The sequence below is a fragment of the Palaemon carinicauda genome, chromosome 20 (assembly GCF_036898095.1).
Source record: "Palaemon carinicauda isolate YSFRI2023 chromosome 20, ASM3689809v2, whole genome shotgun sequence".
Classification (NCBI taxonomy): Eukaryota; Metazoa; Arthropoda; class Malacostraca; order Decapoda; family Palaemonidae; genus Palaemon; species Palaemon carinicauda.
The window spans coordinates 42,756,621-42,774,379 of NC_090744.1; the positions used below are offsets into that span (position 1 = coordinate 42,756,621).

At 40.8% G+C, this 17,759-nt stretch overlaps 1 protein-coding gene across 2 annotated transcripts in view; it reads right to left on the reverse strand.

The window, feature by feature from the left end:
• Nucleotides 1-17,287, reverse strand: part of LOC137660306 (pre-mRNA-splicing factor SPF27-like) — a 97,601-nt gene extending 80,314 nt beyond the window's left edge. The window contains exon 1 of one of the 2 annotated variants that reach the window (XM_068395102.1): nucleotides 17,226-17,287. The gene's annotated coding sequence lies outside the window, so the exon portion shown is untranslated. Of the gene's footprint in view, nucleotides 1-17,132 lie in introns of both variants that reach the window. The other variant, XM_068395101.1, reaches the window with a different exon arrangement.
• Nucleotides 17,288-17,759: the final 472 nt, after the last annotated feature.

The following is a 17,759-nucleotide window of genomic DNA, read 5'->3' on the forward strand; positions in this document are numbered from 1 at the left end:
GACTTTAAGTGAGATGTAACTACCCTACCAATAGTTAACAGGGGGTATGGGGGTAGTACCAGCTACCCTGCTGACACACACACCTATGGTTTATCTTCACTTTTACTTTTGGCTTGGTGAAGAGTGGACGCTCGTCTTTCTCTACCGCACAGCCTTTTTTGACTGACCTTTGACTAATTTTTTCTTTTAGTGTTTGTTAATCTTTCGCAGGTGTGAGTGTTGCTGTTTCGGAGACGGTGTGTGTGGTGCAGGGTTATCCTCAAGGGTAAAGAAACCTTTTCTTATGACCTCTTCGCCTTTGATGTCGGACAACCCTTAGGCTGGAGGGCTCCCAAGCTTCTCCTAGTGCAGCGGCTCCGTCCCCCTCCACAGGGGAGTCGTTCTTCAAGTGGATGCTCCTTCACCATATGAAGTAGATGTTGTTCACACCCTGAGAGTTCAACGCTAGGAAGGCAGCTTGCGGCCAACACAGACCTCGACTTCTGTCTTGCTCCTCTATGCTGACAATGACACACTTCCTTGTTCTGCAATGGGAGATGGCGGAGGAAGCATACAGTCCGATGCTTGTTCCTGTTCCCGTGGAAGTTGCAGCTCCTGCCCCGTCACCGAGCTTCATCGCCTACGCCTCTTCCTGTTCATCGTGCTGACGACAGCGCTTTTCTTTGTTCTGAGCTTGCTTTTCCGGTGGAGGAAGGGTAAAGTCTGATGCTTGTTCCTGCTACTCATAATGGACACCTTTCCTGTACGATATTCAGTTTTGGTCCTCCCTGAAGTAATCTTCACTACACGAGATTAAGAGAGGGTTATAGACTCGTCCATGCCTTTCTCTAATACAGTACCTTGGAGTGTGGCTCGTCGGAGCATGAAGATGTTGATCAACCCATGCAAGTTTGGCGCTTCCAGCATCCATCCGCCTTTATTCCTCGATGTCTGGTCTCGTCCAGCTGACTTGTCTCGTACAGTAGCCTCGCCTCACACAGTCCTGCTGCAGCTTGCCATCACCGGTTGATCGGCTCGTAATCTCTCGTCAGCTCACGATCGCCCGTCAGCCCACGATCGCCCGTCAGCCCGCAATCAACCGTTAACTTGCGATCGCCCGTCAGCTCACAATCGCCTATCAAATCATGATTGCCTGTCAGACCACGATCCCTATCAGGTAGCAACTGCCCATCAGCTTGCTTCCAGGTTCCTGGAGTTTCAACAACCGCTTCCAGCGTCTGACACTTTCTCTTCTCGTGATCACCATTCTATTCTCCTGCACTTCAGGACCAACGACGAGATAACACAGATCAGCTCGTGACCAGGTTCCTGCTTATGACCAGTCTCCAGCTCGTGATCGAGTTTCCAGCATGCCACTGCAGGCCTGCTCATGATTACTCCTAGAATAGAGACTACTATTCAGTGTCACAGTGCTGCCCAGCTTGTGACTTTCCCTTCCAAGGTAAAATTGCCCTCCACCTTTGATGATTAGCAATCTTTCACATTGCGTGTAGAATCGTCGAAAACCAGCTACGAGTCTCGGAGGCCTTGACTCTTGGGATGATCATTACCGAATTCGTTCGACGGACAGCTTCTCCAGTGAGGATCATAGAGCACTATCAACTATGACCCTTATTGTAAGCGAGCGCATTGCTCTTCTCAGCGAGACTTTCCTTCCCTACTAGTCTTCAAATTAGCGCTATTGCTTCAACAATTGCTTTTTGAGTCTCCTAGTGAGTCTCCTCATCTGGAAGACAAACTCTAGACTCTTTGTCCAGAGCAAGAGCTGACAATATCTCATCAGTACTAGCACTCATGTTCACAGTAGCACACATGTATGAGAATGGCGGCTGCACAAAAAACTTCAACTTTCAGTTTCTAAGGATCAAGCTAATTCGGTAGCGCTTTCCACGACATGCAGTCTAGGGAGTTTAGCAAACACTCACTTCTTGGAACCTAACCCAACACTCACCAATGGTAGGAGGGGTGCAGCACACTTCGTACATTAGGAACGAATTCCTGGTGCATACACCTTTTTAGAACTTCTTTCTATGAGCTTTAGCTCTTGATATGAAAACAAGAGGGCATGCAAATGTTTAAAGGGCCCATGAAAGCTTCATCGGCTCACAAATTCTCGTCTGCACTCATGAACGTTCATCTGACCACTAATACTACTATTACTACTAGCGGGCTGACGTGTTGTGGGCGTTAGCAATCAGTGCCCTCCTCTGCACCCTGTCTCTAACCTTTTTTGGCCACTTGTTTGGGTATAAGGTTACCTTACAAGTTGATTGCTTCACATACTTGCATGGCAAGATCTACGTTAGTCGCACATGCACTCTCACCCATACGCCACTAGACCTCACCGGGAAGGTAGAACATTGGTCTACATAGGGATTACTGCAATAGAGGTCTTCCGATCAATTGCTCCTCCTGTCTTCCCCTAGGATTTGGAACCACTCGTGAAACAATCCTTCAGGATTATTTTCTTCATCTTCTCTTTACGAGTTAGAGAAGAGATATTTCCCTTGTATCTTTAGTATTCAGAACATCCCAATTTTGAAGGTGTAACTATCAGAAACCCAAATTTTTCAAGTTACAAAACAACCTGACACAAGAAGGTATACCTGAAAAACTATATTGACAAAGGAAACAAACACACGGATGAGACCTGATCCAAGATTCTCCAACTAACCTAAATCGTCTTGTCCTTACAAAGGGGAAAATTGTATATGTAACCAATATTCCTTTCGGAGATAAGGTGTCCCTGTTGTATTTTTTGGTATTATAAACGATTTGGATGACAGTAAGTGTTTGAAACCCATAGTTTTCGAGTTCTAAAGAGAACCCCTAACTCTTATGTACCAATACCAAGTTACCAGTGACCAATGTCTGCGTTAGCGTAACGCTGGATGAAGTTCACCTACCACAAAGGAATATCATGCGATGAATTGTGCAATATGTAACAATTGTGATACGGTCGTGTAATTCTGAGATACAACTAAGGTGAATATAACCAATATGGTTCTATTGTAGTTTATTACAGGGTAATACAACCTAGGGGAAAAAACTACCCTTTTCTGTAGAAAAGATCCGCTCTCTTCGAAAATAACACTCATTCCCGTCGGAAATGAATAGGTTCCAGAAATTTATATACATTATATATATATAATATATATATATATATATATATATATATATATATATATATATATATATATATATATATATATATATATATATATATATATATATATATCCACCGATAATGGGGGACCCCCAGGTGGGAATTTGGGGTTTTGGGTGGGGAAAACATACTGGGGAAATGGTATATAATGGTAAAACAAGCCTTTTCTTCTCTATACATTACCATCTTGGACGTAAAATAAACCGATGAAAAAATACGCTAACCATTATATTTAGTATTGCTAATGTTAGCGTAACACTACTGTTAGCGTGCGTAGCTCAACATTACCCCTTGCCAGTACATACGAGCTTGATGTTTTTGTTTTCTGGCAAACGAAGCGAGCCCGCGGCGGAACAAGAGCCATTATATTGACCCATTTAGTATTATTGTAGTGTATTACAGGACAATGTAACCTAGTAAAAAACTACTTTTCTTATAGAAAAAATTACGCTCTCTTCGAAAATGACACTCGTTCCCGTCGCAAATGAATAGTTTCAGAAATATATATATATCTATATCCTACGGTAATGGGGGACCCCCAGTGGGAACTCGGGGTTTTGGGTGGGGAAAACATACTGGGGAAACGATGTATAACCGTAAAACAAACATTTTCTTCTCTATACATTACCTTTTTGGATTTATAATAACCGCAGGAAAAGACAAAACAGTATCACTGTATAAACTTTGGAGGTGCCGTTGCAAAGGCTATGCCTCATGAAAAAATACAGTAACCAGTGCTGCCAATGTCTGATGTAGATCAAATGTTAGCCTTCCATGCTAACATTAGCACGCTCACGTACGTACGTTCGTACATACCAGTTTTCGATCTTCTGCGCAAAAACCCCGCCTCCCTGCGCAGAAACTTTTCCCCCACCAATAGGATTTCTTCTTCCCTAACCATGAAATGTAACTCTCCGTCTCTCTACCAGCTCTGTTCAAGTCTATTACATGATTACTTTTGTAATACCCCCATATACATATTACTTTTGACCCTAGAATTACTCGTTTTATTATCCTATACTGTACCTTATAAAATCAACTCATTTTATATTCCCATTCAATATTATTTATCATACGTTCCATTTTATCTTCCTATATTGGTTTTATTCCTTTTGTTATTTCTTTGTCACACCCCAATTTCACATAAATACTTGCCCTATACAAGTTTCCCTATCCAGTTCATTCATGTTTACCCTCTAGACTCCGTTGTTTTCCCGTTAACCAATCACAAACTTATACATACAGTATTCAAAGTTTACACAAGGGGGTTGTCAGTTAATGTTTCCCTACCCTCTTCCTTTATCTCTTTAAGTGGTCTATTCATACCCCTTCCACCAAGTCCCTTTTCCCTGGAAACCTTTGTCCTAGTAAGGTGTCCATCATTTCAAGGGAGATTTATATTTTTGTATTTTGCAATGGAGGAAGTTATAGAAACTTGTAATGGCTGCTTCCATACCTAAAAGCATTTGCTAAATTCCATGGTGATTTTTATGATTCTTCATCCAATGTTGATAATTTCCTTAAAGCACACAATGTAATTCCTCAACATTTACAGTGCCCCAAGTGGCGTTCCCTCTTATCTTACATGAAAGACATTCACGTGTTTTATTGTAATACCAAAACCGATACCTAAAACCAAAAAGAAACGTCGTTGTGGTTATACCGTTACTCTCTTATAAAGGTACATTTTTGGGAAAAAGTCGCCTACACTCATGGAAGATAATATTATTTAAAGTTAAGCCGTCAGTCTCACCCTCCCATGTCCCGCAAGTTTCGATGTCCCCTTCATAAAGGTAAGTCATTCATCAAAAGTCATTATATGTGTTTTGTGACCTGTTAACTTCCAGGTTAGGTTAGGTGGGTTTGTTAGGTTCTGTACCATTTTATATATTGTGTAAAGTGTATATGGAACAATTCATTAAAATACACATGATAATATTACTGTAGAATTGCTACCGTTAGCAATTGGCCAGGGCACCAGCCACCCGTTGAGATACTACCACGAGAGAGTTATGGGGTCCATTGACTGGCCAGACAGTACTACATTGGATCTTTATCTCTGGCTACGGTTCATTTTCCCTTTGCCCCCACATACACTGAATAGTCTGGCATATTCTTTACAGATTCTCCTCTCTCCTCATACACCTGACAACACTGAGATTATCAAACAATTCTTTTTCTCTCAAGGGGTTAACTACTGCACTGTAATTGTTCAGTGGATACTTTCCTCTTGATAAGGGTAGAAGAGACTCTTTAGCTAAGGTAAGCAGCTCTTCAAGGAGAAGGACACTCCAAAATCAAACCATTGTTCTCTAGTCTTGGGAAGTGCCATAGCCTCTGTACCATGGTCTTCCACTGTCTTGGGTTAGAGTTCTCTTGCTTGAGGGTACACTCGGGCACGCTATTCTATCTAATTTCTCTTTATTGTTTTGTTAAAGTTTTTATAGTTTATATAGGAAATATTTATTTTAATGTTGTTGCTATTCTTAAAATACATTATTTTTCCTTTTTTCCTATCCTCACTGAGCTATTTTCCCTGTTGGGGCCCCTGGGCTTATAGCATCCTGCTTTTCCAACTAGGGTTGTAGCTTAGCAAGTAGTAATAATAATAATAATAATAATAATAATAATAATAATAATAACGTTGTTAACACTGTATCATTGGTAACGTTGCTTATTTTAACATTCCTAGTACATATGTGAGTTGTGTGACTTGGGAATTCCTAGGTTAGGTTAGGTGGGTTTGTTAGGTTCTGTACCCTTTTTGTACTTTTTATATATTGTGTAAAACTTATATGGAAAAATGATTTAAAATACGTATGGAAATATCTAGCATTACTATCCCTAGTAATGTCACCGTATCGTTGGTAACGCTGTGTATCAATCGTATCGTGGCTAATTTTACCGTTCTCAGTAAATACCCTGATGTTTGTGACCTGTCAACTACTAGGTTAGGTTAGGTGGGTTTGTTAGGTGCTGTACCCTTTTACTACTTTTTAAATATCGTGTAACCGGTAATATTACCGTAACAATCCCAGATATCGTTGGTAACACTGTGTATCATTGGTAACGTTGCTAATGTTATCGTTCGCAGTACATTCATGAGTGAAGTGACACCGTTGAACAAGTGCTTATATTTAAATATTTTAACATCATATGTGACAACAGTGTTTATATTTAACCATTTTAACAGAAAATATGTTTTCCTGTAGAAAATAACGTGATTTAACAGGTTTTCACCTTCATTTCATCCGTAATAACAGCAACCAATACGGTAACTTAAAGTTAATCGAATTGGTTGATCTGTTTGTTTGCGGTTGAAATAAAGGTCAAATTCGGTTAAATCACGTTATTTACTATAGGAAAATGTTATTTTCATTAGTAAAATAAATTTTTGAATATACTTACCCGATGATCATTTAGCTGTCAACTCTGTTGCCCGACAGAAATCTACGGTCGGGATACGCCAGCGATCGCTATATAGGTGGGGGTGTACACAACAGCGCCATCTGTGAGCAGGTACTCAAGTACTTCTTGTCAACAAGAACTCAATTTTCTCCTCGGTCCACAGGTTCTCTATGGGGAGGAAGGGCGGGTCCTTAAATTCATGATCATCGGGTAAGTATATTCAAAAATTTATTTTACTAATGAAAATAACATTTTTCAATATTAATCTTACCTGATGATCATGTAGCTGATTCACACCCAGGGTGGTGGGTGGAGACCAGCATACATGTTAACAAAGAAGCTAAGTATCCCGTATCTTATTTTAGCCGTTATTCAAAATAACAAACATAAAATAAATAAGTACCTGGTAAGGAAATCGACTTGAACCATTACTCTGCCTTTTTAAGTACGTCTTCCTTACTGAGCCTAGCGATCCTCTTAGGATGCTGAGCGACTCCTAGGTGCTGAAGTATTAAGGGCTGCAACCCATACAAAAGGACCTCATCACAACCTCTAATCTAGGCGCTTCTCAAGAAAGAATTTGACCACCCGCCAAATCAACCAGGATGCGGAAGGCTTCTTAGCCTTCCGGACAACCCAGAAATATTTCAAGAGAAAGATTAAAAAGGTTCTGGAATTAGAGAATTGTAGTGATGGAGCCCCCACCACTACTGCACTCGTTGCTACGAATGGTCCAAGAGTGTAGCAGTTCTCGTAAAGAGACTGGACATTCTAAAGATAAAAGACGCGAATACTGATTAGCTTTTCCAAAAGGTTGCGTCGAAAATATTTTGCAGAGATCTATTTTATTAAAAGGTCACGGAAGTTGTGATAGCTCTAACTTCGTGTGTCCTTACCTTCAGCCAAGCTTGGTCTTCCTCATTCAGAAGGGAATGAGCCTCTCGTATTAACAGTCTGAAAATAATAGGATAAAGAATTCTCTGACATAGGCAAAGATGAATTCTTAACTGAACACCATAAAGCTTCAGACGGGCCTCATAAAGGTTTTTAAAAAAGAACTTAAGAGCTCTACAGGACATAATACTCTTTCTAGTTCCTTTCCAACCATATCGATAAGTTTGGAATAACGAACGATATTGGTCAAGGCCGAGAAGGCAGCTCGTGTTTGGCTAGAAAACCAAGATGTAGAACATGTAGCCGTTTCGGATGAAAATCCGATGTTCTTGCTGAAGGCATGAATCTCACTGACTCTTTTAGCTGGTAAAGCATATCAGGAAAAGAGTCTTAAAGGTGAGATCTTTCAGGGAGGCTGATTGAAGTGGTTCGAACCTGTCTAACATAAGGAATCTTAGAACCACGTCTAAATTCCAACCAGGTGTAACCAAACGACGCTCCTTCGTGGTCTCAAAAGACTTAAGGAGGTCCTGTAGATCTTTATTGTTAAAAAGATCTAAGCCTCTGTGACGGAAGACTGATGCCAACATGCTTCTGTAACCCTTGAAAGTGGGAGCTGAAAGAGATCGCTCTTTTCTCAGATAAGAGGAAGTCAGCTATTTGAGTTACAGAGGTACTGGTCAAGGATACGGATACTGACTTGCACCAGTTTAGGAAGATTCCCCACTTCGATTGGTAGACTCTAAGGGTGGATGTTCTCCTTGCTCTAACAATCGCTCTGGTTGCCTCCTTCGAAAAAACCTCTAGTTCTCGAGAGTCTTTCGATACTCTGAAGGCAGTGAGACGAAGAGCGTGGAGGCCTTGGAGTACCTTCTTACGCGTGGCAGACGTAGCAGGTCCACCCTTAGGGAAAGAGTTCTGGGAACGTCTACTAGCCATCGAAGTACCTCGGTAAGTTATTCTCTCGCGGGCCAGAGGGAAGCAACTAGTGTCAACTTTGTCCCAACGTGAGAGGCGAACTTCTACAGTACCTTGTTGACAAACTAGAACGGAGGGAATGCATATAGATCTAGATGAGACTAATCTAGTAGAAAGGCATCTAAAAGAACCACTGCTGGGTCTGTTGAGAGCCTCTTGGACATCGAGGTTGCGAAGAGATCTATGGTTGGATGGCCCCAGGTGACCCAAAGTCTCTTGCATACATCTCTGAGGAGGGTCCAATATGTTGGAATTATTGTCCCTTCCTACTGAGACAAACTGCTAAGACATTCAAGTTGCCTTGGAAGAAATTTGTTACTAGTGAAAAGTCAAGACCTGTTGAACAGGAGAGGAGGTCACTAGCGAACTCGCACCATGTCAGAGAGTAGGTCCCTCCTTGCTAGGAGATGAACATCAAAGCAGGGAGTTGTCCGTGTTGACCTCCATTACTTTGTCTTGAAGGAGAGACCTGAAGCTTTCCAGGTCAGACTTACTGCCAGAAGCTTCTTGCAATTAAAATGCATTGTCCTTTGACGCGAGTTCCATAATCCCGAGCATTCCCTACCGCCTAAGGTCGCACCCCAGCCTACGTCCGATGCGTCTGAGAAGAGAACGTGGTTGGGAGTCTGAACAGTCAGGGGAAGACCCTATAAAAGGTTGATAAAGTCCTTTCCTCAGGTTAGACCAGACTTATCTTCAGGAAACCGGGATCGAGACCGCTTCTAGCGTCTTGTCCTTTTCCAGTGAAGAGCTAGATGAAACCGAAGAGGACGGAGGTGTAGTCTTCCAAGTGACACCAAATGCACCACGGATGACAGTGTCCTAACCAGACTCATCCACAGCCTGACAGGGCCGTATTCCTTCTTCAGCATCTTCTGGATGGATAGCAGGGTTGGGGATTGATCTTCTTGTTCAGCCATGTCCTCATCAGAGGGTTCCTCATCCGAAACTGATGAGGAAACGGCAACGGAGTGGGCAACGTCTGACTCGCTGAATCCGGTCGCACTGGTGGATGCGTGACGGAGCCGGACACAAGATCATGGTACTGCTGCACAGTCTGTGAACTGTCAACCATGGGGAAGCGAGGAAGTACAGCGACAACCCGAAACTGTCTAGACTGTCTGGGAAGTACAGACAACCCCTTATCGGGTTGCTGAGGTTGCCGCACTGCGTCACAACAAGCCACCTCTGCTGGTTGTTGAACGTCTTCCCAGTGACACACTGAACGTCCACAACCACCTCCGAGAGTAGCATAACATCAACGTGCGACTGGCAACCCACACTGGGTCGCACCGGTGGAGGAACCATCTCAACTGGCGGACGTGAGTAGGATACCTCAGCGTCAACAGGGCGTACAACCAACCGGTAGGAAGGTCGTTGGCAAGAAGGGTCTTCTTCGTAAAAAATCCTCTATCAAGGACTAAGCTTGGACTGCATGTCTTGCAACAAAGCCCAAGGTCTATGGGAGCAGGTGTGACAACAGACGGGGTTAGCGACTGAAGCGGAACCATTACCCTCCCTGGAAGCATGTTATGCTTAAATAAAAGTCCATAGGAGGCTAAGCAGCTTAAGGCTCCTCTCCAAATGACAGAGTCCTCAAGGGAATATCAGAAGGAGGGAGAACAGCACTTTCTCATCTACAGGAACCATATCCGAGAAAAGCTAGGTTCTCTCAGTGAGGGTTTCACTGGTGCAAAAGCAGCAGACCAGAAGGCAACGGTATGAAACTACTTGACAGTCTGTGAACTGTCAAAAAACTGAACTGTCAACCACAACAGGAGCGTGAGGACATACAGCACTGGTGTATAAGTAGCAGACCAGAAGGCAACGTCATGTAACTGTATGACAGTTTGTGAGTTAGCAACAACCAAAGTTGTGTGGGGAAGCCTCAACTCCTGACTGACTAGTTTGCTGCTGGCGAGTGGCGGTAACCACAGTGTGTTGCGGAGGCTGACACACCGTGTCAAAACACGGCAGCTTGTGGTAGCTCACGCACGGCAACGGAGTGCTCTGTGTGTGGGAGTTGTGGGAGCTGGCAACAACAAAAGCAGAGTGCTGGTGCGTGGGAGGGGCTGCGGTGGGTTGAGGAGCATGCGGTATGGTATGCGGAGCATGCTGTAAGGTATGCGGCTCATGCTGCATGGTATGCGGAGCATGCTGTAAGGTATGCAGAGCATGCTGCATGGTATGCGGAGCATGCTGTAAGGTATGCAGAGCATGCTGCATGGGCTGCGGAGAATGCCGCATAGTGCTGGAACCCAGCAGCTCTACAGAACCTTCCCACTGCTGATGCGGTAGCTCACGCATGTTAGCAGATGGTGCAGCAAGAACATGCGTCTGGCAGGGTGGACTGCGCATCGGTGGTGGAGCTCTCACAGGTGGAGGGTGGGAGCAGGCAGCCGCAGTATCTGCTGAGCGCACAACCTCGGCGGGTTGTAGGTTAACAGGTGCATTGTCAACCTTCCAGCATGATACTCCTGCATGAAGGAGCAAGCTGAGACTGTATAGTCTGCAGCATGGACCACTAGGGTCTATGAAAGACAACAACAAACGGAGCTACTGTCCGTTGTGACTGAGGGTCTAAAACAGCTGGTGCGGCAACAGACGGAGTTACTGCCTGTTGCGGTACCACCTTGCCTCTCTTGGGAGGTGTGCAGTTGTCGTACTGCAGCGAGTCCGAACTGACCCAGTGGCTACACCTAGGCCGTTGGACTTGCGCGGAAGGGACCGACTTGCACTTAAAAGCTGCAAGATTTGGTCCATGGTTTCTGCGAGAAACCTCTTCCGCAGACGAGGAATAAATGGGCTCTCTCGTCTTTGTGTGGGTGGGGTGATCACGTCGGCAACGTGTGTAGATACACCCGAAACCACAGAGGGAAACGTCTGTTCGTCGAGCAAGGCCTGTGGAACCCATAAGTCCTTCGACATTACTTCTCCCCTGGGCTTGGGAGCTTGTAAGAGGTATCGGACTAGGTGAACAACTGGCACGAACAGACGAACCCTCGAACGCAACACTGTAACACTTTGCGCATATCACTTTATCACTTTTGATTTTCTGTTTGCACTTATTTCACTGAACTCGAAACTTTAAGTGGTTTGTACCTGAAAAACGCAACCCTATCCTTCATTAAAAGGTAGTAATTGCGAAAACAGTATTACAATGTAACAGAAAAACATAATTAAAGATAAAGAATTCAGTGGCTGGAAAAGAGACTAAACACTAGATCAAATAAACTACGTTTAAAATCTCTCACCGCATAAAGCCTGGGAACAAGAATAAAACTCTAGAAACGTTTTACCTTCTTCCCCTATAGCGACTAGGGAGAAGAGCAAAAAACGAAAACGTTACCCGCTTGAACGAAACGTTTATCCTCCTCTCTCTCCCTCCGTCTCTATCTCTCTCTCTCTCTCTCTTGACTTAGAACCTGAGAGATGAGCCCAATTATATATATCGTTAAAACATATTATTTGTTAAATAATATGAGATACTACCGCTAGAGAGTTATGGGGTCTTTTGACTGGCCAGACAGTACTACATTGGATCCTCCTCTTTGGTTACGGTTCAATTTCCATTTGCCTACATACACACTGAATAGTCTGGCATATTCTTTACATATTCTCCTCTATCCTCATACACCTGTCAACACAGATTACCAAACAATTCTTCATCACCCAAGGGGTTACTGCATTGTAATTGTTCAGTGCCACTTTCCTCTTGGTAAGGGTAGAAGAGACTCTTTAGCTATGGTAAGCAGCTCTTCTAGGAGAAGGACACTCCAAAATCAAACCACTGTTCTCTAGTCTTGGGTAGTGCCATAGCCTCTGTACCATGGCCTTTCACTCTCTTGGGTTAGAGTTCTCTTGCTTGAGGGTACACTCGAGCACACTCTCCTATCTTATTTCTCTTCCTCTTGTTTTGTTAAAGTTTTTATAGTTTATATAGGAGATATTTATTGTTGTTACTCTTCTTAGAATATTTTATTTTCCTTTTTTCCTTTCCGCACTGAGCTATTTTCCCTGGTGGAGCCCCTGGGCTTATAGCATACTGCTTTTCCAACTAGGGTTGTAGCTTAGTAAGTAATAATAATAATAATAATAATAAAGGAAAAAAACTGAAAGGTTTCCCAAATAAAAAGTTCCTTTATTAGAATTAAAACCATTTAAGCTAAGAAAGAATGAACGAAACGCTAGAATCGGTTTACTCTTACTGCAACGTGAAACCGTGAAATACTCTCTCTCTATCGTAACGATAGAGCGCAAGTTGAACGTTCTGAACGTCAACAACTGCGGAGACTAAACAAAACGTTAGTTCAACTTTGAAAACAGTACGAGACTATCAAAGAAATTCTTTCAAAAACATTAAAATTAAAATAGCATAAATTCTTAACAGGAAAAACGATATGACAGGCTCAATGTTAATTAACTTCGGTTCCAAGTAAGGACCGCCTACTATTAGGAAAGGTCGCATATAAACAAACATAAAAATTAATTTTTATAAGTTTATAATAAATGGAAAGTTAATCGAAGAGGCCTATAAAAGGCGGAGAGATATAAAATAAATCAATAACTTTGTTAAGCAAAATTACCAAAAACCTAAACACACTTCCGTCTAAGGGAAGGGTGGGTCATAAAAAGTGAAAGAGAGTCTATACTCTCTTCGACACCAACACTTCCGTCTAAGGGAAGGGTCGGCCATTTAAAAGTGAAAGAGAGTCCATACTCTCTTCGTCACCATAATTAAATAAATTAAGACCAAAAGCTTGCTAAGCTAATGATAAAGCTTCCTGAATAGCGAAGGCTAAACTCTAGAGCAAATACATCACCAAATCGTGAACAATAACTCCAGAATCAACAGCGTATCCAAGTAGGTCTAGCCGGTGGCACGACAGAGGAAAAATTGAGTTCTTGTTGACAAGAAGTACTTGAGTACCTGCTCACAGATGGCGCTGTTGTGTACACCCCCACCTGTATAGCGATCGCTGGCGTATCCCGACCGTAGATTTCTGTCGGGCAACAGAGTTGACAGCTACATGATCATCGGGTAAGATTAATATTGAAAAACATATTTTATGTTAGAAATCACACCCTGTAATACAATACAACTTTACCAAACATTCTGACAAAAAATATGTTTTCCTCTAGTAAATGATGTGATTTAACCGGTTTTCACCTTGATTTCAACAGTAACAACAACAACCAGTTCAGCTACTTGAAGTTAGTCGAACTGGTTATTCTGTTTGTTTGCGGTTGAAATGAAGGTCAAATTCGGTTAAATCACGTTATTTGCTACAGGAAAACATATATTTTCTGTTCGAAATGATACACTGTAGACTTGTAAAACTTTACCCCAATATTGTGTACTACTGTGAACGTATTTTTGTTCGTGGGTACCAATTTTCGTTGTTTTATAAAAAATGTTGGTTCGTGGATTCATAAATTCGTGGATTTACGTTTTGAAACTTTTACCTTTTTGGCTATTAGTTGAACCCCAATTATGATAAAGTGTTCATTTGCAATGCATGGCTTTTATTCATTTATTAAAACATTTTAATAATTAACACTAATTAAGGGATTACTTATCACTACAAATGGTTATAATGTCGCCGCCAAAAAAGAAAATTACAAAACTACCCAAGTTCTTCTAACATAGCATCCCAAGCTAAAACATTACTCAAAATCTTTTGTTGTTACTCAGTGGTAATTAACAGCCTTGATTTTCATAAAGCCGGTTTGCTATAGACTTTCTCATTGTGATTTTCTATGTTTTGTGGTTTGAAAAAGAATTTTTATTATATTTAATGTTTTTTTATGTGTAGTGCTGAAAACATGTCTTGCTTTATGCATATTAGTAGCTAATACTATTTTTGTTATGTAACGCATTGTTATTTATTGATGAAAATATTAAAATAATATGAAATAAAAAACAATGATTTCAATTTTATTTTTATTCAGAAAAAATATGAATAAAATCAATATATATATAAGAATAAAATAAAATAAACTAGTAATCTCTGAAAATGACTAAACCTACAAAAGAAAAAAAAAATATGGTAATTTTGTATATTATTACATCGTGTGACTACGCACAAGAAATATATGATTTCCTATAGCAAATAACGAGATTTAACCGATTTTGATGACCATTTCAATCGCAAACAAACAGATCAACCAATTCGGTTAGTTATAAGTTGACGAATTGGTTGATGTTATTACGGATGAAATGAATGAGAAAACCAGTTAAATCACGATATCTACTATAGGAAATCATATATTTCCTGTACGAAATCACACAAAGAAATACAATACAAATGAACCATATAAATATTAACACTGTGGACATATATACTGAGTTAAAATATATAAACAACAGATGTCGGGGACGATAACATTAGCAACGTTACCAATGGTTGACAGAACTACCAACGATGACGAATGGTACACAGTGTTACCAACGGCACGATGTCTATACTAGAGGTAGAAATAAATTTTTCCATACGAAAACTAAATAATACTTCCATAAAACTATTACACAATAAATAAAGAGTACCAAAAGGCCACAGAACCTAACAAACCCACCTAACCTTGCCTAGAAGTACCCCGGTCACAAAACACATATAATAAGAATGGGGGAATGACTTACCTTGATACACAGTACTACCAACGGAGACGAATGGTACACAGAACTACCAACGACACGATGGCATTACTAGAGCTAGAACTGCTCAATATCTCCTCAGATATATTCAATAATTTCTCCATATAACTGGTACGAAATATATAAAAAGTACAGAAAGGCCACTGAACCTAACAAACCCACCTAACCTTGCCTAGAAGTACCCCGGTCACAAAACACGAATAATGACTATTGAGGAATGACTTACTTTTATGAAGGAAACGTCGAAACTTGCTGGACTCGGAAGGAAGAGACAAAAGCGCACGACACTAGGGGCAGTTTAAACGTTGAGGAATAACATTGTGAGATTTAAGAAAATGGTCAACATAACCTGAATTATCAACAAAATCACCATGGAATTGAGCCACTGCTTTTAGATACGGAATGCTGCAACCGGTACAAGTTTCTATAATATGTTCCATCTCAAAACACGGGAAAAAAAACGCACTAGTAACGAAGGACGAGTAACTAGGTCAAAGGTTAAAACGGGAAAGGCAGGGGAACAATGGGTCGGAAAACAGCGCATACAGAGATAAAGGAAGGGGGGGTAGGGAGATATCTGAATAGGCCTACTACCTAGAGTGATGATTGGTTAAGGGAAAAACAACGAACAAAAGAGTGAAAACATGAATGAACTAAATACGGAAACTAGACGTAAGAAAAGTTTTATAAGACACAGAGGAGAGAAAAGGAACTAACCAACAAAAATAAATACAAACAATATAGGAAGATAAAATGGAATGAACGGTAAATAATAGAGAATGGGAATATAAAATGAGGAGATCATACCGAGAATTAACTGGATAAAAAAACTAGTCCAGGGTAAGTATTTATGTGAAACCGGGAAGGGATAAAGAAATAACTCAACAAATAAAACCAATATAGGAAGGTAAAATGGAATGAATGATAAATAATATTGAATGGGAATAAAAAATGAGAAAATAACACTAATAAAATGAGTAAAAGGGGGAGTGGAAACTCCTGCGCAGGGGGGGGGGGATATATGCGCAGATCGGAAACTGATGAAACGAACGTACGAACAAATGGGAAAGGAAATAACAAAACAAATAAACCCAATATAGGAAGGTAAAATGGAATGTATGATAAATTATATTGAATGGGAATATAAAATGAGAAAATAATACGGTAATAAAAAGAGTAATAATGGAGAGAAACTCCTGCGAAGGGGGGTTATATAAGAGAAGGACGGAAGGTGGGGCGAACGAACAAACGAACAAATGGGTGCTAATGTTAGCATGAAACGCTAACATTTGATCTACATCAGGTATGGAATTCTAACATTTAATCTACATCAGGCTTTGGCAGCACTGGTTACTGTATTACTACAAGAAATAACCTTTGAAACGGCTCCTCCCAAATATATCCAGGTATACTGATTTGTCTTTTTCTACGGTTATAATAAATACCAGAAAGAAATGTATAGAGAAGAAAAGGACTGAATTACGGTTATATATCGGTTCCCCAGTATGTTTTCCCCACCCAAAACCCCGAGTTCCCACTGGGGGTCCCCCATTATCGGCGGATATAGATGTATATATATTTCTGTAACTATTCATTTGCGACGGGAACGAGTGTTATTTTCGAAGGGAGCGTAATTTTTCCTATAAGAAAAAGTAGTTGGAATACTAGGATACATTGAGATGTAATAATATACAATGAAACCAAAAATATTACAGTGCACACCAAAATGAAACATATTCACAATAAAAATAATTAGTAATCCACAATGGTTTAGAAAATGTAGGTCACCAACACAAATTGAATGTGTAAAAGTTCAATACCAAAATCTGTGTATAAAAATTTTCGTTGGATTTGTAAATTCGTGGATTCGCCCACCCACGAAGACCACGAAAATTGTTACACCACGAACAAAAATACGTTCACAGTATACGAGAGGTCACTGAACTAATTACCGAAGCCTAACCTAGGCCTTCTGCTACTAGTGGGACCTGCGCTAGGGTAAATAACATGTATAAATATATCATAACTTAAGCTTGTTTCTATCCAGTATCCTACTGTTTTCTGCACTCGTTATGAATAAAGACGAAAAGCTTTTTACATGTTACTCAAAATAATTCGATTTACTTGTATTAAATTCCGTCAACCTCACTAGGCGAGTTGGCGTCCAGGTTCCTCGTTGCTCTCTCCACAACACTGATCAGATAATCAGATTAGATTCAGGTTTAGGCTTCGTCTTTGCAACGGCGCCTCTGTGTCTTTTAGTTATGCGTGTTCCTTACTTTCACTAGTTTTTCTCTTTTCATCCACATTTGCTGTAGTATACTTTTCTTATCTTCAATATTTTCTTCACAAAAAAAAAAAAATTCCAACTGTTTGTGCACTATCTTCTTCGTATGGTTGTTGGAGCTCAATTGCTTTTATTCTTGTATCACTAAACTGTGGACAATATAACATGAAGTGGTTATAAATTACTTCTACACCACATAACACACAGTTTATATTTCGATCTTGGTGTCTATTTTTTTTTTTTTTATATTCATGCCCAAGGTGTTTGTCCTTGCTCTGAATAATAAAATTGTGGAATTTGTGGGCACACTACTAGAGGCGTAGTGCAAAGAGCTGGAATCTGCAGAAAATTCATTGTCATTAGTTACCCTC